This window comes from Protopterus annectens, chromosome 6.part0 (assembly GCF_019279795.1).
Source record: "Protopterus annectens isolate FY-2018-M chromosome 6.part0, PAN1.0, whole genome shotgun sequence".
Lineage (NCBI taxonomy): Eukaryota > Metazoa > Chordata > Ceratodontiformes > Protopteridae > Protopterus > Protopterus annectens.
Window position 1 is genome coordinate 1,100,138,330 of NC_056737.1, and position 23,147 is coordinate 1,100,161,476.

Genomic DNA, 23,147 nt, shown 5'->3' on the forward strand with positions numbered 1-23,147 from the left:
TTGGAATCTGAATAATCTTGGCCTTCCCAGTGGAAGTGTTCCCTCAAGGTATGCAAGGTTTCCCCGAATGAGAAATCCTCTGGGGGGGGGGGGGGGATACAGAAGGAATGGACTCCTCTGCATCGGAATCTTCAAAAGGGGAGTAAGAATGTTCCTCCTCATCAGAATGCTCTGAAATAATGGTGCCCTGATCAGAAGAGGGTGATTCTTCCTCCACTCTGGGTCTCTTATCTGGTGGGGGTTGGGAACCCCTGATAAGAGTAATTAAATCCTCAGCCATTTTAAGCATCTGCTTTTTAGGCATGGGGCCTGGAGATGGACCCTGTGCAACAGGTCTCTTGGAGTGCATGGCTGATTTAGACTTAGTAAAGGCCTTGATGGAAAAGGAAGAGGAAGGTCTGAAGACACCATGGGTGGAGCTAGACCTGTCCAAATTAAGAGGCTCAACATTAACAGTGGCTTCGGTAGCTGTAGTCAGGGTGTGGGCCGAGGAACCTGCGGCCTCGGTTACAGAGGACACCGCCAGAGAAGCGTCGTCGGTAGTCACGGGCTGCGTAGGCGCCTCGCTGAGAACCGGACCACGTGTAGTCAGTTTTGGCATGGTGTCGGTGGAGGCCACGGATCTTGCGTGTTGGTCCTTGTCCTTGCGTTTTTTGGACAAAACAGGAGTCGGAGTCTCCGACGACATTATATAATTAAAAGCTTTCCCAAAAAAGTGCTGGGTGAACTCCGCCCGACGCTTAATAGTGCGTTTATTGAAAGTAGCGCAAAAGCGACAGCCCGAGATGTCGTGGTCTGGGCCTAAACAAGATATACAGAGGGAATGGAAATCCTTATGCGGTATTTGCTTCCCACAAGAAATACAATTGTTAACTTTGTCTGACATCGGTCTGAGGCAAGAAAAGTTTCCCCAACGGGGTACTTAGCTTTAAAGAAGACTTCGGTTTCCAGGTTTTCGTAATTTCAGGAGCTGGCCGACCGGCACTTGCGAACTGCTTCTGCTTCGGGCACTGTGCAGCAAAAAAGACTGAAGAAAATAGCGTCGGCTGGTTCTTTTATACCCCTGTCGCACTGACGTCAGGGAAGAGGGCGACGACAACCAACGCCGGACCTAGACTTTGGAATTCGGCCGACTGAGGACCCGCCTGACGGCAGGAGAACCCATCTGTAATGACTGCAGCTGTATGCACGATGAACATCTGTGGTGTTGTCTGTCCGTGTCAGTAGCTGCCCTGGCTGTAAAAGATCCCTGAAAGCCAAGAGGGCATTCTGCACAGCTAACATCTCTTTTAAATTGATATGTAGATGCCTCTGATCCTCTGTCCAAAAGCCTTGCAGGCCTTTCCCCTGCAAGTGAGCTCCCCATGCACAATCTGAGGCGTCCGTGGTTATCACCTGGTAGGCTGGAGGTAGACTGAAGGCTTTCCCTTTGTTTTGAAGACATGCCATGGCCCACCAATGGAATTCCTTTTACAGGCAAGGCAAGACAGCAATCATGTTTCCAGACTGTGACAATGCTGGGACCATACGCTTTTTAGGTACCATTGTATCTTATATTATCTTATAGGATGCAGGAAGCCATGTAACCCAAAGCCTGCAGGAATTTCCTTGCAGTTAACTGCGACATTAACGCCAGGCTTTTGAAAGTTGAAGCCAGCTGTAGTTGTTTTTCTGATGTCAGGAATGCCATCTGGGTTGTTGTGTTTAAGAGAGCACCCAGGAAAGTTATCTGTTGAGTGGGTGTCAAATTTGACTTTTTTACATTCACAGTGAATCCCAGGTACTTGAATAGATTCTGAACAAATTCCAGGTGCTGGAGTAAAATGCCCTTGCTGTCTGCTTGAATAAGGCAGTCGTCCAGATAAGGGTAAATTTGAATTCCCTTGAGTCTGCAGTAAGCGACTACTGGTGCCAGGCACTTGGTAAAGACCCTGGGTGCAGTAGACCAGCCAAAGGGCAGCGCAGGGAATTGGCAATGTTTCGAGCCTGCCTTGAACCTGAGGTATCTTCTGTAAGCCTCCTTTAAATCCAATGCCACCATCCATGCATTTTTGCTCAACATTGTCAGAAGCTGCTGCAGAGTACGCATCTTGAACTTTGGTATCTCCAGGAAAGTATTTAAGACTGACAGATCCAGGATGGGTCTCCAAGTATTTTGCTTTCTGGGAACTAGAAAGAGTCTTGAATAAAAGCCTTGTCCCGTCTCTCAATTTGGAACCAGTTCTATGGCCCTCATAGCCATGAGGGACCTCACCTGTTTTAATGCCTCTGCCCATTGAGTCTTTGGTAGGTCTGGCCATCCGTTTGGTTTTGGTAAGGTGTGAAAGTGGAATTTGTAACCTCTTAAAACTACATCCAGAACCCACTTCTCTTGGGTTATGCAAGTCCAATTTCGGTGAAAAAGAGAAAGTTTTCCTCCCAGAGGAGCTTCCAGGAGAGAAGTTCTGGAGCCATGCAGGGGGAGTCATTGAGCCTGTTTCCTATAAGGTTGAGACCTAACTTCTCCACCCCTGGGGGTGGAAGCACTCCATTGTCTAGGTCTATAAGAGGTCTGTGCTTGGGCCCTCCCACTGGGGCGCCTATATCTACCCCTCTGAGGCCTGTCCGAGCTGGGAAAGGACCAATTTTTAGCTGGCCAATTTCTGCTAAATCTAGGAGGCTGAACTTGTAAGAAATCCTTAACCGTTTGCATGGATTTTGCCTTATCCTCCATTTTCTTTATAACCTCTTCAGCCTTAGACCCAAACAAAACATTATGTTGAACAGGAGCATCCAGCAACTTTGCTTTCACTTGATCAGGCAAATTTTGTTCCTTTAACCAAGCATGCCTTCTAATAACCGTGTCAGTGGCAGCCACCCTGCAAGAGGCCTCCAAAGCATCAAAACCACAGTGTAAGGTATGTTTCCCCACCTGCTCAGTAGCATGCATCAAATCATGTAATTCCTTATTGTCTGCACATGCAGAAAAGGTACCCAGTTTTTGTTTCATAACAGACAAAAGGTATTGCTGATATTTCAGCATATGAAATTGACAATTTAAAGCCCTAATAGATAAAGTAGCAGAAGTGTACACTTTTTTCCCCCATCTCTCCAAAGCTCTAGAATCCTTATCTGACGGAATAGGGTTCTTAGCAGTGGCGGCCTTAACACCCTTAGGACCCTGAGAAATGGTTTCTGGATCAGCAGTAGGATTTTTATAAAGAAACTGGTGGGAGTCAGGGACTCTGTAATATCTATCAGACTTAGCAGGGGATGGAGGAAAGGAGTCAGGAGTTAAATTAGACTCAGAAAAGACATCATCCACGATATCCAAAATAGGAGGACTAGCCAGGGGTCTGTGTTGGGGAATAAGAAGGAAATCCCTAAGCCTTCTCTTAGATTCAGAGTACTCCTGTCCTTCCCAGTGAAAATGTTCCCTCATATCATGTATCTATTCCAGAAAGAAAGAAGGAGCAGAGGCCAGGAAAGGGGAATGGATAATAGATGTATGATAAAGGGATTCAGAGGAAATAAGTCTCCTGTTCAGAGGTCTCTTCAGAAGAAACTGGAATGGAGGAAGAGGCCTCCTAATTCATTTAGACTCTTGGCCCCTGTCAGGGAAGGGATCCTCAATAGGATTGAACTCATCAAAGTCCTCTTAGGAAGGAGAAATTTAAGGGCTGGCAGCGGTCTAGGATCAGAGGAGGGAAGGAAATCCCCCCTGCTTCTGTTTTCAGTAGGCCTTTGCCTTTAGCTGGCCTGATAAGAGCCTCGGAGAAGGTGAATTTTGGCCATTGCGAGCATCAATTATGAACTAAGAAGGAGGAGTATCCGGGGCCTTGTTGGCTCCCACTGGAGAGATATTTGCCAATCCTGAGGTTAAGAAGCTGTTCTGGAATAGCGGAGTCTTGTCTGATCCCTGCGCTAATGGCTCTGATTAGTTCCTAGCTTGTCACCTTGTATGAGTCTGATCTCCCTGGGAGCAGGAGTCCTGGGGCATTGTCTTATGTAATTTTGAACATGCTGCCTTTAATCAATGTTCTAAAGTTGAAAAAGTTCAAAGTTTGATGACAGCTAGTAGGCCTATCAAATCAAGATCTTAAAGACAAACTGTTAGAAGTTCTCTAAACGACAACTAGTTTTCGTAGAGTTGAAATCAGTAAGAAGTATTTGATTATGAAAAACGCTAACTGTATTTGAAAACAACATGAACTTCAATTCTGATTAAAAACTGTCGCAAGTGGGCCTTTGAAAAGTAGAACTATCCTAATGAACTACAGACGTAGAACACCAAAAGAACTGGGCACTTAACATGGCAAGTAAAAAAAGCTTCCACACTTGGACTCCAGTCGGCTGAGCTTGAGTAGCACTGCTGGAAGGAGGGTTTGAGACGGATCAACAGACTGAGAGACCAAAAGAACAAACCCTCATCCTTTGGGATCCTGACTGCTGCACATGAAGCCAAATACTAAACATAACTTGACAGGGAACCTTTTCCTCACATCCTTGTAACCCCCACTTTACCCAATTTATCTCCATGCTGAACCTTTTGACCTCAAAACAGGAAGAAAAAGGAGACAGCCTCTCAACAGCTGAAGAGAGTCTGTAAAATGAGAAGAAAGAGCTTCTGACCCTTTCAACCGCAGAAAAAAAGAGAGCAAAAACCCTGAAGAGCACATGCAAAGTGAGCTATCCTGGAAATCCTGCTCTGTACAATCTGCTATAAAATGCTCCTCAAAGTGAAACAGTTTGACATAGCAAAGCACTTTAACCTCTCCATGTTACCTCAAAGTGAGCAGTATGATATTTTCATTCTAACCTCTTTTGTGTCTAGCTTACATTTCATCTAACATCTTTCAAAAATAGTAATCTCACTAAAAACACAACTAGACTCCATGTTGGCTCTATAAAATTAACAGGCTTGCAGTCTCATCTCCATACACACTAGCTTTAATGACCCCTTTCAAAAAGTGAAAAAAAAAAATAAATACATCACAAACAGCAAAAATGTATGAAAAATTGGAAAAGCTTCCAGCACCTCATGGTAAGTTCCTCCTCCAACTAAAATTGCAAGACTAATTGGAATGAAAAAAAAATTGTTGTTGTTACACAGACCAAAAACTCCAGATAAAATTGGAACAAAATGTGAAAAAGTAGCACATTTACAATTAATCCTCCATTTGTGTGAGAAAATGCACTACTTGGAGGACTAAAGAAATCTAAGTTGGAATGTGACTCACTCCAATCTCATCTCCGATACTGGGACTATCACCTTTATGTCAGTGTCCTTGTCTATCAGGGCTTGGGTCACAACAGACTGCTCACTCAAAAGTCCAATGATGCCCACCAGTTTTTTTCTATTTTTTGCTATATCCATACTAAAGCCGGATTCATCTTTTACAGTTTCTTAAAAATCATGTTTCTACACAGGAAAGTGCAGCTTTCAGACATTGGGCCTTGCTCGATTTTCAACCTGGGCAGCTCTGTTCTTGAACATTATTACTTTTAGTTCCTTCTATTTGGATGTATTAATGCAGCACCACTTTACATTTTAATCCAGTTACTAAAAATGCCAGTGTTTAGTCACTTCCTTTGGGCAATACATCAGCATTTTCACAGACAAAGTACAGTTGTGTACACTTATCATAAATGTAGATGTTCAAGTGTAGTCACTGTTGCAGTCATCACATTTGTGTTATCTGCCTGCAGGTAAGCCCTCAGCTGGCCTGAATACCAGAGTCTTCGGATTTCTGTGTCGGATGCTGTTGCTTCTTCCTTGACGTCAGGTCAGGGGTATAAAACATGCAGCCGGTGCCATTACATCAGTTTTTCTTGCCCCAGATGTCAGGTGCCCCCACAGTAGAAAGCAGTTAAAAGGTATGGAACACCTCCAGCAAAAAGCAAATACACATAATATAATATATTCCAAATAAGAAAGAAAGGTAGAGCCAAGAGAAGTCAGGGGGCTGGAGGGAGGGTAACCAGGACTGCAACAGTGAATACAGTCGAACATTTACATTTATGGTAAGTGTACACAAAGTACAGTTGTGTACACTTACCATAAATGTAGATGTTCGAGTGTATTCACTGTTGTAGTCATTGCATTTGGGTAATCTGCTGGCAGGTTGCCCTCAGTCAGCCTGAATAACAAAGTCTTGGGTCCTGCGTCAGTTGCGGTCGCCTCTTCCATGAAGTCAGGTTGTCAGGGGTATAAAACATGCAGCCGACGCCATTTTATTCATTTTTTCTTGCCCCAGATGTCAGGTGCCCCCCAAATGGGGAGCAAAAATATATATATAAATAAACAGTAAATATATAGATGCACTTTTAGAAACAAACTTTACTTTCAACTAAAAGCAAATACACCACAAAGGCTTTTGAGTATAGTGAAGGAAAAAAATTGTATAGAAAAGGAGGATGGCGGGTGGGTAACCCGGTCTGCAACAGTGAATACACTCAAACATCTACATTTATGGTAAGTGTACACAACTGTACTATGTTCTTTGTGTTTCACTGTTGCAGTCATTACATTTGAGTAGAATCCCAAAGCTATGGATGGGAGGATGGAACTAAACAGCATTAGGAGCAGCTATAAGGCCCTGCAGGACTGCAGTGGCAAAGCCTGTCCTGGATTTGGAGAAGAGAGGTAAATGATAATGCTTTGTGAAGGTATGAACAGAGCTCCAAGTAGCAGCTTCTAGAATGTCTTTGGTTGGAACCCCTCTGAGGAAAAAGCTGCTGAAGAAGAGGCAGCCCTGGTGGAATGTGATCTGATCCCCTTGGGCACAGGTTTACCATGGTGCAAAATAGCAGAAACGAATGCAGTGGCTTATAGGAATAGTCTGCTTTGATACAGCCTTCCCCTCTGACGCTGCATCAAATGCTACCAGTAGTTGCTCAGATTTTCTTAGAGATTTGGTCCTGTTTAAGTAAAATCTTAGTGGTCTGCGTACATCCAATGAATGCAGAATCCGCTCCCCCTTGTTATGCGGATAAAATTTTGGCAGATGAATGGTCTGGCTAAGAGACACACTGGATACCACCTTAGGCATAAAAGGAGGATTGGTCCTGAGGGACACCCTGTCCGGGTAAAATATAATAAAAGGCTCCACTGCCATGACAGCCTGTAGTATTGAAACCCTTCTTGCTGAAGTGACTGCCAAAAGAAAAGCTGTTTTCCAAGATAGAAATTTTATATCCGCAGTAGCTGCTGGTTCAAAAAGAGGTGAGGCAGTGAGTTTTTCCAGCACAAAATTGAGGTCCCATGCAGGAGTTGGTGCTCTTCTGGGAGGCCTTAAATTTTTGGCCCCTCCAAGATGCTGTTTAATCAGAGGATGAGAAAAGAGGGGAAGGCTCTGTATTGTAATGAGCCGAGATGGCAGAAGCATGGATTTTTATTGAAGAAAAAGATAGGCCCTTGTCAAGCATTTCAGTCAAATATTGTAAAATCTGAGGAATATTGGGCTTTGCTGTGTCTATTCCTTGTGCTTCATTCCAAGCACAGAATCTCTTCCATTTATCAGCATAAGATTTTCTAGTACTAGGCCTCCTGGCTTCTAAAATGACATCCATCACAGATTTACGGAGAGGTGTTGTTTGAATAATTAGTTGATTAGCCATGCTGCAAGATTCAGAGTTTGGAGCTGTGTGCACAGAATTGGTAGTTCTGCTGAGACAGTAGATGAGGTATTTGAGGCAGTACAAACAAACCATGGAGGAAGGTGAGACATATTCTTTAGAAGTAGGTACCAGTGCTGGCGAGGCCAGTCTGGAGCAATTAGAATCATTTTTGGTTTCTCCTGTCTGACTTTTAGTAAGACCTTGGAGAGTACAGGCAGAGGGGGGGAAGGCATAGACTGACAGGTTTTTCCAGCTGAAGGATAGGGCATCCACTTTCCATGCTTTTTTGTGATGAGTTCTTGTACAGAATTTGTCCAACTGATAATTTTGGGGAGAGGCAAATAGATCTATGTCTGGGCTCCCCCACGTCTGTGTTAACATACTGAAGGTTTGTGGATCCAGTTTCCATTCGTGCGGGTCTGCTTAGGTCATCTGCCAGAGTATTTTGCTTTTATGGCAGGAATTGAGCTTGAAGATGTATTTGGTAAGTCAAGGCTGTGTTCCACAAGGCCATGGCTAGTCTGCAAAGGGGGTAGGAATGTGTACCCCCCTGCTTGTTTATGTACCTCATAACTGTGGTGTTGTCCGTCTTTATCAGTAGTTGTCCTGGATGAACTAAGTCCTTGAAGGCTGTCAGAGCATTCTGAACAGTTAGCATCTCTTTCTGGTTGATATGCAGATGCATTTGGTTTGGGCTCCATTTGCCCTGAATGCATCTCCCTGCTAGGTGGGTCCCCTAAGCATAGTCTGATGCGTCTGTAGTTAGGGTTTGCGTGGCAGGGGGTAGAGTGAATGACAGTCCCTTGTTTTGGTGACATGTCTCTGCCCACCAAAGAAACTCCTGTTGTAGGCAGGGTATGAGAAGAAAGTACAGTTGTGTACCTACCATAAATGTAGATGTTAGAGTGTATTCACTGTTGCAGTCATTACTCTTGGTTTATCCTGCTGGCAGGCTACCCGCAGTCGGCCTGTATTCCAAAGTCACGGTCCGGCGTCGGTTGCTGTCGCCTCTTCCCTGACGGCAGTGCGTCAGGGGTATAAAAGATGCAGCCGACGCCATTTTCTTCAGTTATTCTTGCCCCAGATGTCAGGTGCCCCCAAAAGGGTAGGCTAAATAGATAACACCAATAAACATGCATGCACTAAAGTAAACATTTCCTTCATCTACAAGCAAATACACCACATAGGTTGTATACAACAGAGAAGTACAGATAAAACCCAGCAAATGAAAGGGGGACAGTGGAAGGGTAACCTGGACTGCAACAGTGAATACACTCGAACATCTACATTTATGGTAGGTACACAACTGTAATATTTTCATCGTGTTTCACTGTTGCAGTCATTACTCTTGGGTTGAATCCCAAAGCTGAGGATGGGTAGCTGGGCTAAATAGGATTAGGAGAGGCTATGAGGCCCTGCAGAACTGCAGTGGCAAAGCCTGCTCTGGATTTAGAGTAGAGAGGTAAGTGGTAGTAATTTGTAAAAGTGTGCACTGAACTCCAAGTTGCAGCTTCTAAGATATCTTTGGTTGGTACTCCTCTGAGGAAGGCTGCTGAAGTGGCTGCTGCTCTGGTAGGGCAAGTGAATGGTTTGGTTGAGGGCCACACTGGACACCACCTTAGGCATAAATGTAGATTTTGTCCTCAGAAAAACCCTGACTGGATGAAAAATGATAAAAGGTTTCACAGCCATGAGTGCCTGTAACTCAGAGATTCGTCTTGCAGAGGTTATTGCTAGGAGCAGAGCTGTTTTCCAGGATAAGAAATTTTATATCTGCTGTTGAGGCTGGCTCAAAAGGAGGCAGTGTGAGTTTTTCCAAGACATAATTGAGGTCCCATGCAGGTATTGGTGCTCTCTTTGGAGGCCTGATGTTTTTGGCTCCTCTGAGGTACGGCCTTAAAGGATGAGAAACGATAGGTGTATTGTAATGGGCTGAAATGGCAGAGGCATGAATCTTAATTGATGAAAAGGAAAGGCCTTTGTCCAGCATCTCAGTTAAGTATTGTAAAATCTGAGGAATATTTGGCACATACGTGTCAATGCCTTGTTCCTGGTTCCAAGCACAGAATCTCTTCCATTTTTCTGCATAAGATTTTCTGGTACTGGGCCTTCTGGCTTCCAAGATAACATCCATAACAGCTTTTGAAAATGGAGTGTTCTGAATGGCTGCATTATCTGCCACGCTGCCAGATTTAGGGTCCTGAGTTGGCTGTGCAGGATCTAATTGTTTTGTTGGGTCAGTAAGTGAGAAGTTTGAGGCAATGTCCATGCTGGACCTTGAGACAAGCTCTTTAGGATTGGGTACCAGTGCTGGCGTGGCCAGTCTGGGGCAATCAGTATAATTTTTGGCTTCTCTTTCTGACCTTTAGGAGTACCTTGGGAAGGAGAGGCACTGGAGGAAAAGCATATACTGTTAGGTTTTTCCAGCTGAAGGATAGGGCATCCACGTTCCATGCTTGTTTGTGATAAATCCTTGTGCAAAATCTCTGTAAATGGCAGTTGTGAGGGGAGGCAAATAGATCTATGTCTGGGCATCCCCATTTCCTTGTTATCATGCTGAAGACTTGTGGATCCAGTTTCCAATCGTGGGGATCCATGAGGTTTCTGCTTAGTTCGTCTGCCACAGTATTTATTTTTCCCGGCAGGAATTGGGCTTGCAGGTGAACTTGATAAACCAATGCGGTGTCCCACAAGGTCATTGCTTATCTGCAGAGGGAGTAGGAATGTGCGCCTCCCAGCTTGAGTACCACATGACTGTAGTATTGTCCGTCTTTATCAGTAGTTGTGCTGGATAAAGTAGATCCTTGAAAGCTGTCAGGGCATTTTGAACAGCTAGCATCTCTTTTTGATTTATATGAAGATGCATCTGGCTTGCAGGCCATGTGCCCTGAATACATTTTTCTGCCATGTGAGCCCCCCAGGCATAATCTGATATATCCGTTTTTAGTGTCTGCCTGGCTGTGGGTAAAGTGAATGGCAGACCCTTGTTGTGGTGACAGGCCTCTGCCCACCATCGAAACTCCTGTTGCAGGCAGGGGATGAGGGTACTTAATGTTTCCAGGCTGTGGCAATGTTGAGTCCAAACACTTTTTAGATACCATTATAGTTTCCTCATACGCAGTCTGGCATATGGAATTAGCAAAATGCAGGATGCCATGAATCCCAAGGCTTGCAGGATTTTCCTTGCAGATAACTGGGTCTTGGTTGCCAACTTGTTGAAGTAAGAAGTCAGTTGCCTTTGTTTGTCTGACGTGAGATAAACCATCTGGGCAGTTGTATTTAAGCTTGCACCCAGGAATATTATCTCTTGAGAGGATACTAGTTTTGATTTCTTTTCGTTTACTGTGTACCCTAGGCAAATTAGTAATCTTTTTACAAACGCCAGATGCTTTAGAAGAATGTCTTTGTTCTCTGCTTGAATAAGGCAGTTGTCCAAGTAAGGATATACTTCAATACTGGTGCCAGGCATTTTGTGAAGACCCTGGGCGCAGTAAATAAGCCAAAGGGCAGTGCAGAGAATTGGTAGTGCATTGAGCCAGCTATGAATCTGAGGTATCTTCTGCAGTCTGATTGGGACATGCAGGTATGCCTCTTTTAGGTCCAAAGTTACTAGCCAAGCCTTCTTGCCCAGCATGGCCAGTAGCTGTTGCAGAGTCAACATCTTGAATTTTGGAACATCCAGAAACGTGTTTAGTATAGACAGGTCCAGTATTGGTCTCCAGGCTTTGTCCTTTCTGGGCACCAAGAAAAGTCTCGAGTAAAATCCTTGCCCCTGCTCTTGCTGTGGTACTTGTTGAATGGCCCTCATGTCCATGAGGGATGTAATTTGCTTTTGTGCCTCTGCCCATTGATTGTGTGGCAGGTCTGGCATACCTTTTACCCTTGGCAGGGTGTGAAAGTGGAACCTGTAGCCCTGGGGCACTATGTTCAAGACCCATTTGTCCTGGGTAATCATTTGCCAATTTGGTGAAAAAAGTGCTAGTTTTCCCCCTAAGGGGGCTGCCAAAAGATAAGTGCTTGGATCTGGCAGAGGAAAGTCATTGGGACTGTTTCCTGTATGGTTGTGATTTGTCTTCTCTGCTTTTGGAGGTAGAAGCACCCCACTACTGTTCAGGCCTGTATGAGCCTTGGGGCTGAGATCTGCCTCTGGGACGGCTGTATCTGCCTCTTTGTGGCCTGTCTTGACACTGGAAAGGACCAATTCTTTGTAGGCCAGTTCCTGCTAAATCTGGGTGGCTGTACCTGTAGGAAATCCTTAACTGTCTGCATGGATTTCGCTTTATCCTCCATTTTCTTTAACACCTCTTCTGCCTTAACACCAAAGTATTATGCTGCAATGGAGCATCCAATAATTTTGCTTTAACATGATCAGGCAGATTCTGTTCCTTTAACCAAGCATGCCTTCTAATGACAGAACCCATAACAGCGGCCCTGCAAGAGGCCTCCAGTGAATCAAAACCACATTGCAAAGTATGCTTTCCCACTTGTTCAGCTGCATGCAATAAATCCTGCATTTCCTTGTGATCAGAACATTCAAAATTTGTCAACATTTTCTGTTTAAGCAGTGACATTAAGTATTGCTGATATTTAAGCATATGAAACTGACAATTTAAAGCCCTTACAGCCAAAGTAGCAGAAGTGTAAACTTTTTTCCCCCATCTGTCCAGTGCCCTAGAATCCCTATCAGAGGGGACAGGGTTTTTTTTGCAGTGGAAGCCTTGACCCCTTTGGGACCCTGAGATATAGTTTCTGGGTCAGCAGCGGGGTTTTTATATAGAAATTTATGAGTCTGGGACCCTGTAGTATCCTGTCTGGCTTAGCAGGTAAAGAGTTAGGAGACAGGCCGTACTCTGAAAATACATCATCTACAATGTCTAGAACAGGTGGAATAGCAAGAGGTCTGTGCTGAGGTAGTAAAAGAAAGTCTCTGAGCCTTTTCTTAGATTCTGAGTAATCTTGGCTCTCCCAGTGAAAATGCTCCCTCATGGAATGCAGGGTTTCCCCAAAAGAATAATCCTCATGAGGAGAGGCTGAAGGAATGGATTCTTCAGCATCAGAATCCTCGTAGGGAGGAAAAGAGTATCCCTGTTCAGAAGAGGAATCAGAGGAAATTGAAACCTGATCAGAAGAATCATATTCTGTCTCTTGCCTAGGCCTCTTATCAGGAGGGGGATGGGAACCCCTGATCAAAGTAATTAGGTCTTCGGCCATTTTAAGCATCTGTTTTTTAGGCATGGAAGTCTGTGCAGGAGAATGCTGTACTTGTTTCTTTGTCTTTAGAACTGCTTTAGTCTTTGCCTTTGAAGCTGAAGTTGGCTTAACATAACTGTGTAGGTCTGAAGACACCCTCAGAAGCCGATGCCTGCTCAGCGGCTCCGGACCCATCTGAGGGAATGGTTTCCGAGTGTCCAATACCTTCAGTATCCAGAGGCCCTGTCGGCTCCACATGGGAGTCAGAAGCAGCGTGTGGTTCTGAGGTAGCGGGCGTCAGGGGCTGCGAAAGCACCTCACTGAGAACCGGCGAACCGGTGACTGGCCTAGCAGAGGCCTCATCGGTTTTGGACTCTGATGCCTATCCTTTTCCTTGTCCTTGTGTTTTTTGTAAATTCCGGTCGTCGGCTGTTCCGACGGCATTATATAGTTAAATCTTTAGCCAAAGTAATGAAATGCAAAATCGAACCAACACCTAATAGTGCATTGGTTAAATCTAGCACAAAATCGACAGCTAGCAAAGTCGTGGTCAGGGCCTAGGCAAGGAATACAGTAAGAATGAAAATCCTTATGAGGTATTTGCTTCCCACAAGAAATACAATTGTTAACTTTTTCTGACATCGGTCTGGAGCAAGAAAAAAGTTTCCCCAACGGGGTACTTAGCTTTAATGAAGACTTCGGTTCTGAAATTCGAATTTGAAAATCTCAGGAGTCAGCCGACCGGCACTTGTGAACTGCTTTTGCTTCGGGCACCGCGTGGCAAGAAAGACTGAAGAAAATGGTGTTGGCTGCATCTTTTATACCCCTGGCGCACTGACATCAGGGAAGAGGCGACAGCAACCAACGCCGGACCAGGACTTTGGAATTCAGGCAGACTGCGGGTAGCCTGCCAGCAGGATAACTCAAGAGTAATGACTGAAACAGTGAAACACGATGAACATTCATTGTTTCCAGACTGTGACAATGTTGATTCCATAAACTTTTTAGGTAACATTGAAGTTTCCTCAAATGCAGTCTCACATATGGAATTAGTAGAATGCAGGATGCCATGAACCCCAAAGCCTGCAGAATTTGTCTTGCAGACAACTGGGTTTTTGTTGCCATTTGTTTGAAGTATGTTGTCAGTTGCCTTTGTTTGTCTGGCGTGAGGTAAGCCATCTGGGCAGTTGTATTCAAGCTTGCACCCAGGAATGTAATTATTTGAGAGGGTACCAGTTGTGATTTCTTTTCGTTTATGGTGTACCCTAGGCATGCTAGAAGCCTTTTTACAAACACCAGACGATGAAGAAGTGTGTCCTTGTCCTCTGCTTGAATGAGACAATCGTCCGGATAAGGATAAATTTGTATGCTTCTTTGTCTGCAGAATGCAATTACTGGTGCCAGGCACTTTGCAAAGACCCTGGGCACAGTAGATAAGCCAAAGGGTAGTGCAGAGAATTGGTAATCCAAAAACCTGCTTTGAAGCGGAGGTATCTTCTGCGTGATTCCCTTACTGGGATATGCAGGTATGCCTCTTAAGTCTAGAGTTACTAACCAAGCATTCCTGCCTAGCATAGGCCGAAGCTATTGTAAAGTCAGCATTTTGAATTTTGGAATGTCCAGGAACATGTTCAAAATCGATAAGTCTAGTACTGGACACCATGAATTGTCTATTCTGGGTACCTGGAAAAGTCTTGAGTAAAATCCTTGTCCTTTTTCCTTTTCTGGTACCAGTTGAATAGCCCCCATATCAATGAGGGACATTACTTGTTTCTGGGCCTCTGCCCTCTGGTTTTGTGGCAGATCCGGCCATCCGTTTGGAATTGGCAAAGTATGGAAATGAAATCTGTACCCCTGGGATACTATGTTTAATACTCACTTGTCCTGGGTAATTAAATTCCAATTTTGAGCATGAAGTGCTAGTTTTCCCCCAAAGGGGGCTGCCAAAAGACAAGTGATTGGTGATGGTAGAGGAAAATCATTGAGACTGCTTACTGTAGGGTTGTGCTTTGTTTCCTTCAGATTTGGAGGTGGAGGCACCCCATTGCTTTGACCTGTAAGAACCCTGTGATTGGTATCAGGATCCTTTTGAACACCTGGATTTGCCCTGTGTGGCTCTGTTGGACACAGGAAAGGACCAGTTTTTAGTAGGCCAGTGCCTACTGAACCTGGGTAGCTGCACTTGCAAGAAATCTTTTACAGTTTGCATAGATTTAGCTTTGTCTTCCATTTTCTTTAAAACCTCTTCTGCCTCATTACCAGACAGAGTATCATGCTGCAAAGGGGCATCCAACAATTTAGCTTTAACATGATCAGGCAGATTTTTCTCCTTGAGCCAGGCATGCCTTCTAATCACAGATCCAGTAACGGTGGCCCTACAAGAGGCCTCCAAGGAATCAAAACCACATTGCAAAGTATGCTTTCCAACCTGTTCTGCTGAATGCAATAATTCCTGTAACTCTATTTTCAACACAATCATAAATCAACATCATTTTCTGTTTCAGTAAGCCCATAACATGCTGTTGATATTTAAGCATATGTAACTGGCAGTTTAAAGCCCTGATTGCCAAGGTTGCAGATGTTGCAAAGGTTGCAAACCTTCTTACCCAATCTATCCAGTGCACTAGAATCTTTATCAGAAGGGGTAGGATTTTTGGTTGTAGAGACCTTTACACCCTTGGGACCCTGAGAAATAGTCTCAGGATCAGCAGCAGGATTTTTGAAAAGAAATTTGTGGGAGTCAGGAACCCTGCAATATCTGTCTGGCTTACTAGGAGCCGGAGGCAGGGAATCAGGAGCCATGCTTGATTCCGAGAACACATCATCTACAATGCCTAATACAGGAGGTATTGCCAAAGGCCTATGCTGAGGAAGAAGAAAGAAATCCCTAAGCCTCTTTTTTGATACAGAGAAGTCCTGACTCTCCCAGTGAAAATGTTCCCTTAAAGTATGCAAAGTCTCTCCAAAAGAGTAATCCTCTAGGAGGAGATGCAGATGGGATGGATTCCTCTGCATCAGAATCCTCATAGGGTAGAATAGAAAATTCCTGATCAGAATAAATGGAAACCTGATCTGAAGATTCATAATCAGTGCCTTGCCTAGGCCTCAGCAGGGGAGGGTGGGGGAGGGGGTTGGGAACCTCTGATCAAGGTAATTAAATCCTCAGCCATTTTGATCATCTGTTTTTTAGGCATAGGGGCCTGAGCACGTGGCTCATGCATCAGTTTTTTAGACATAGAAGTTGTTTTTTACTTTGTTTTTGTTGCTGGCGTCGGTTTAATATAAAAATGTTGAGGCCTTAATATAAAAATGTTGAGGCCTGAAAACACCCTCAGAAGCCGGTGCCTGCTCAGCGGCTTCGGACCCATCCAAGGGAGAGACATCCGCGAGTTCAATACTCTTGAGAATCTCGCGACACACCGGACTCTGAATGGGTCTCGGTAGAGGCCTGCGACTCAAAAGTAGCAGGTATCAGGGGGCTGTGAAAGAGCCTCACTGAGTACCGGCGACTAGCTTAGGAGAAGCTTCGTCGTCGGTTTTGGACCTCGACGGTCTGTCTCTGTCTTTTTCTTTGCGTTTTTTATGGACTCCAGTAGTCGGATTGCTAACCAACGACATTTCAGGATAATTAAATCTTGAACCAAAATATTTAAAAGCAAAAATATACAGACTCTTAACAGTGCATTGGTTAAATCTAGCACAAAACCGACAGCAAGGCACGTTGCGATTTGGGCCTAGGCAAGGAATACAGTACAAATGAAAATCCTTATGAGGTATTTGCTTCCTACAAGTAATGCAATTATTAACTTTTACTGACATCAGTAAGGAGCAAGAAAAAGTTTCCCCAACGGGGTATTAGCTTTATTTTGAAGACTTTTATTTATTTTATTTACTTATTTTACATTTGTTGACTGGGCTAGTATAACTGGATATATGTCCATTTTCAGTAGAGGCCCGGGGAGATGAGCTCCAAGACAGATAACTGAAAAACTTAGTAATCAATAAACAAATAATGACTAAATAAAAATATTCATAATAAACAATGCAGATTCCAGGTACAACAGAAAAAAAAATGACTAAATAGCAACATTCATTATATACAATGCATATTACAGATTACAACAGAAAATTCTGTGCGGACAAAAATTAAGTACTTATAGTGCAAGAATGCTTATACTATACAATATGCAGGTATAACAACAAACAGAAGGTCTAAAGTCAAAAGGGAAGACAAGTTGATTATATAAAAATAAAGAAATTCTTCAGTAGGAAGTATTTACAGAGACTGGACACAGTGTAGTTTAGGAGGGAATCTGTATATATAGGTAAAAGGAATATATCTCATCAGAGCCTGTGTTTCCCTTCATGATTGGATGGGAAATGGGAAATTCACCCCGGGGATCACTTCTGTGGCTCTGCTCGACAGGGGCACAGGAAAATAATTTTCTTGGGTGGCGAAAGCCAGGGTACATTTTTTGGCTAGGCTTGTATGGGCCCTAGGGCCGATAGCCCAGTACCTACCTATATAATAGTTCATGAGTAACTTTGGTTCGGAAACTCGAATATGAAAATTTCAGGAGTTGGCCGACCGGCACTTGCGAACTGCTTCTGCTTCGGGCACCGCGCGGCAAGAAAGACTGAATAAAATGGCATCGGCTTCATGTTTTATACCCCTGACGACTTGACGTCATGGAAGAGGAGACAGCAACCGACACAGGACCCAACACTTTGTTATTCAGGCCGACTGAGGGCAACCTGCCAGCAGATTACCCAAATGTAATGACTGCAACAGTGAAACACAAAGAACATCTGTACTATGTTCTTCGTATTTCACTGTTGCAGTCATCACATTTGGGTTGATTTCCAAAGCTAAGGAAGGGTGCAGGCAGTTAAAGAGCATTGGGGCTAGCAAGACTGCTGTGGCAAATCCAGCTCTGGATTTGGAAAAGATAGGCAGGTGGTAATGTTTGGTGAAAGCATGCACAGACCTCCAAGTAGCAGCTTCTAGGATGTCCCTGGTAGGGACTCCTCTGAGAAATGCTGTACAGGTAGAGGCAGCCCTGGTAGAATGTGATCTTATTCCCTGTGGGGTAGGTTTTCCATGGTGCTTGTAGCAGAAATGGATGCAATTAGCTATCCATTTGGAAATGGTTTGCTTTGAAATGGCCTTCCCCTCTGCTCCTGCAGCAAAACTAACTAGCAACTGGTCAGATATTCTGAGAGGCTTAGTTCTGTCCAAATAGAATGTAAGCGGTCTATGCACATCCAGAGAATGCAGTATCCTTTCCCCCTTATTTTGAGGATTAGGGAAAAATAGGCGGTTGGAAGGACTGGTTTAGAGCCACACTAGACACCACCTTGGGCATAAAGGTTGGATTAGTCCTGAGAGAAACCCTGTCCGCATGGAAGATAATGAAGGGTTCCACTGCCATGAGGGCCTGCAGTTCAGACACACTTCTGGCTGAAGTGATGGCTAGAAGTAAGGCTGTTTTCCAAGAAAGGAATTTCAACTCTGCTGAAGCATCTGGTTCAAAGGGGGGGGGGGGGGGAGTGAGGTTTTCCAATACAAAGTTAAGGTCCCAGGCTGGAGTGGGAGCACTCCTGGGGGGCCTTAAATTTTTATCCCCTCTAAGGAATTGTTTTAGCAGGGGATGAGAGAAGAGGGGTGGCTCAGTATTATAATGTGCTGAAATGGCAGAGGCATGAATCTTAATAGAAGAGAATAGGTAGATAGGCCCTTCTGTTAAATAATATAGAATATGGGGTAAGAGCTGGGCACTGCTGTGCCCCTCCCCTGAGCCTGGCCCCAGGAACAGTATCTTTTCCACTTTTCTAGCACTAGGCCTCCTTGCCTCAAGAATGACATCCAGCATCTGTTTAATGAGGGCTGCTATAGGGGAGAGGTCAGGGAATTAACCAGGCTGCAAGGTTCAGGGTTTGAAGCTGAGGGTGCAGCATCTGGCCCGCTTGCTGGGACAGCAGGAAAGGGGTCTGAGGCAGGTGCCATGATTGTAGAATTGTCAGACTGCACTAAAGGGGATATCAGTTCTGACGTGGCCAGTCTGGGGCAATCAGTATTGTCCTTAGCTTGTCTTGTTTGATTTTTAGTAGAGCCTTCGAGAGGAGAGGCAGAGGGGGAAAAGCATAAATTGAGAGGCTTTCCCAGGTAAAGGACAGGGCATCCACTTTCCAAGCTTCACTGTGGGGAGTTCTGGTGCAGAATTTGTTCAATTGGTAGTTCTGAGGGGAGGCAAACAGGTTTACCTCTGGAATCCCCCATTTGTTCCTTAAGAGCTTGAATATTTTGGGTTCCAGTTTCCATTCGTGAGTGTCCATGAGATTTCTGCTTAAGTCGTCTGCCAGTGAATTTAGTTTGCCTGGCAGGAATTGAGCTTGCAGGTTCACTTGGTAGTTCAAGACTGTGTTCCACAGAGCCATGGCTAGTGTGCAGAGTGGGTAGGAATGGGTTCCCCCCTGCTTATGTACCACATAACTGTGGTGTTTTCTGTCTTTACAAATAGTTGTCCTGGAAGAATAAGGTATTTGAATGCTGTCAGAGCATTCTGTACAGCTAACATTTCTTTTTGATTGATATGCAGGTGCATCTGTTTTGGGATCCATTTTCCCTGAATGCACTGTCCTGCCATGTGAGCCCCCCCCCATGCATAGTCTAATGCATCTGTTAGGGATTGGGTGGCAGGGGGTAGAGTGAAAGGGAGTCCCTTGTTGTGGTAGCAGGCCTCTGCCCACCGAAGGAACTCTGCCCTTAGACAAGGAATGACAGGAATCATTGTTACCAGGTCCTGAGAATGTTGACAACATAGACTTTTAGATACCACTGAAATTTCCTCATATGCAGTCTTGCATATAGAATTAACAGAATGCAAGAGGCCATGAACCCCAGGGCTTGCAGGATTTTCCTTGCAGAAAGCTGGGTTTTTGTGGCCAGTAGGTTGAAGTAGGTTGTCAAATAAACTTGTTTCTCCGGAGTGAGGAATGCCATCTGGGAAGGTGTGTTCAAGTTTGCACCCAGGAATACAATCTGTTGGCAGGGTACTAGGTGTGATTTCTTCTCGCTGATGGTGTACCCCAGTGAGGTTAGAAGTCTCTTTACAAATGCCAGGTGTTGTAATAGCAAGTCCTGACTTTCTGCCTGAATCAGGCAATTGTCAAAATATGGGTAAATATGAATATTTCTCTGTCTGCAAAATGCAATGGCTGGAGCTAGGCACGTTGTGAATATGCCACAGTAAATAAGCCAAAGGGAAATGCAGAGAACTGATAGTGCATGAAACCCGCCCTGAAAAGTAGGTATAGTCTGCAGGATTCCCTTACTGGGATGTGCAGGTAAAGCTTCTTTCAAGTCTAGGGTCTAGCATAGGATGAAGCTGTTGAGTCAGCATTTTGAATTTTGGAACCACCAGAAAGGTGTTGAGAATAGACAGGTCCAGGATAGGATGCCAGTAGTTTTCTTTTCTGGGAACCAGGAAAGTACAGTTTTGTACCTACCATAAATGTAGATGTTCGAGGATTCCATTGCTGCAGTCCTGACTATTGGGGGTATAGTCCCGGTGTCGGGTACCAGAGTATAAGATTGGCTGCCGTCAGAGGCGCATTAGCTGGCGCCAGTACGTCAGGGTACTAATGCGCATGACCGACGTCATATCCTCAGTCTTTTCTTGCCCCAGATGTCAGAAGACCCTAAAAAGACAAGTCCCAAAATACCTGCACCAAAAACATGTACAATATATACAACAATATATACAAAAATATATACATGTAAACTCACCTACACAACCACCCCTAAACACAGAGGAGAAGGAGGGAGGACTGCAGCAATGGAATCCTCGAACATCTACATTTATGGTAGGTACAAAACTGTACTATGTTCTTCGTTTTCCATTGCTGCAGTCCTGACTATTGGGTAGAATCCCAAAGCAGAGGTAAGGGAGGCTGGCAAATCATAAAGAAGTAGGAGCTGACAACATGCCTTGTAAAACAGCTGTGGCAAAACCAGCCCTAGACTTAGAGTAGATAGGAAGGTGATAATGCTTAGAGAAAGTATGCACTGAACTCCAAGTAGCTGCTTCCAAAATATCCTTAGTTGCCACCCCTTAGAAATGCTGTTGAAGTGGCAGTAGCCCTAGTGGAATGAGGCCTAATCCCAGCTGGAATCTCCTTGCCATGATGGGAATAACAAAATGCAATGCAAAAGCCAATCCACCTAGAAATAGTTTGTTTTGACACAGGCTTGCCCTGTGAACTCAAAGCAAAAGAAACAAACAACTGCTGAGACTGCCTAAAATCCTTAGTCCTGCTTAAATAATAACGCATTGCCTGTGTACATCTAAAGTGTGCAAAATCTTTTCCCTTTATTTTGAGGGTCTGCATAAGGCAACGTAGCAAAATGAATAGTTTGGTTTAAAGCCACACTAGAAACCACCTTAGGCATAAAGGAAGGATTAGTCGTAATGATACCCTATCCTTATGGAAAATCAAAAGGGCTCTACTGCCATAAGGGCCTGCAACTCAGACACCCTTCTTGCAGAAGTAATAGCCAACAGAAAAGCAGTCTTCCATGACAAGTATTTCAATTCAGCAGTAGCTGCAGGCTCAAAAGGTTGTAGAGTAAGTTTTTCCAACACAAAATTGAGATCCCAAGCAGGAGTAGGAGCTCATGGGGTCTTATATTCTTTGCCCTCTAAGAAACTGCTTGAACAGAGGATGCGAAAACAAAGGTGGGTCACAATCATAGTGAGCTGAAATTGCTGCAGCATGAATCTTAATGGAAGAGAAGGACAAACCTTTGTCCAATAACTCAGTAAGATATTGAAGAGCCACACTCAAATTAGGCTCAGAAATCTCCAAATTCTTTGCTGTACTCCAAAATAAAATCTCTTCCATTTTCTCTCGTACACTCTCCTAGTACTAGGTCTTCTAGCTTCCATAATCACATTTAAAACTTGTTGAGGAAGTTGAGACCTGCTGTGTTTCAACACAGAATATGCCAGGCTGTTAGATGAAGAGAATGAAGCTTGACATTGAGCAGATGACCGTCCTTCTGAGATAACAGATGAGGAATCAGAGGTAAAGGCCATGGAGAGACTCCGTAGTAGTGGGTACCAGTGTTGCGAGGCCAATCTGGAGCTATCAAAATCATCCTTGGCCTGTCTTGTCTGACCTTTAATAGTACCTTTGGAAGAAGAGGCAGAGGTGGAAAGGCATACACATGAAGGTTTTTCCAACTGAAAGACAGAGCATCCACTTTCCAAGCTGTGTGATGAAACCCTTTGTGCAATACTGTGGCAGCTGGTGGTTTAGTGGAGAAGCGAACAGATCTATGTCTGGAGTTCCCCATGACACTGTCAGTTTCTGAAATACATGAAGATCCAGTTTCCATGGGATCCATGATTTGTCTGCTTAACACATCTGCTAAGGAGTTCTGTGCTCCTGGCAGAAACCTTGCCTGAAGAGTTAGTTGCAAGCTTAGCGCAGTCTCCCATAAAATCATTGCTTGCCTGCATAGAGGATAAGAATGTGTTCCCTTGTTGATGTACCACATGACAGTTGTGTTGTCTGTTAGAATCAACACCTGCCCTGGAAGAAGTAACTCCTTGAAAGCCATTAATGCAAACTGGACTGCTAACATCTCCTTCATGTTGATATGTAGATGCTGTAGTCTGGCAGGCCACTTGTCTTGTATCCACTTTCCATTTAGATGAGCTCGCCAAGCAATGTCCGAGGCATCTGTCGTTAAGATCTGACTTGCCTCTGGCCGGGTCACAGAGAGTCCCTTGTTTAGGTGACATTCCTGAGCCCACCACAAGAATTCTTTTGAAGGCAAGGTATTATTTGAATGACAGTGTGCAAATCCTGGCAGTGCTGTGTCCATACATTTTGAGATACCATTGTAGCTTCCTCATATGCAGTTTGGCATTGGGAAGCACCAGAATACAAGATGCCATGAACCCTAATGCTTGAAGGACTGTCCTGCAGTCAGCACGGACTGATGAGATAGTTGATGGAAGTAAAGTGACAGACTCTTTTGTTTGTCCGGGTTAAAAGGCCATCTGGGCTGCTGTATTCAGTCTCACACCCAGAAAGCACATGTCTTGAGGGGGTACTAGACTGGACTTTATTTCGCTCACAGAATACCCTAGGCATCTTAGCACTGCTATAACATATTCCAGATGCTGTAGAAGGTCTTCCTTTTCTTGAGCCAGAATCAGGCAGTCGTCCAAGTAAGGATAGATTTGAATTCCTTGAAGCCTGAAGTAAGCTATCACTGGAGCCAGAACCTTTTGAATACTCTGCAGTAGATAAGCCAAAGGGCAATGCAGAGAACTGATAATGAGAAT

At 44.3% G+C, this 23,147-nt stretch overlaps 1 protein-coding gene across 1 annotated transcript in view; it reads right to left on the reverse strand.

The window, feature by feature from the left end:
- The window catches only part of PPP4R3A (protein phosphatase 4 regulatory subunit 3A), a 1,651,308-nt gene that overhangs the window by 89,604 nt on the left and 1,538,557 nt on the right, over window positions 1-23,147 (reverse strand). The window lies entirely within an intron of this gene.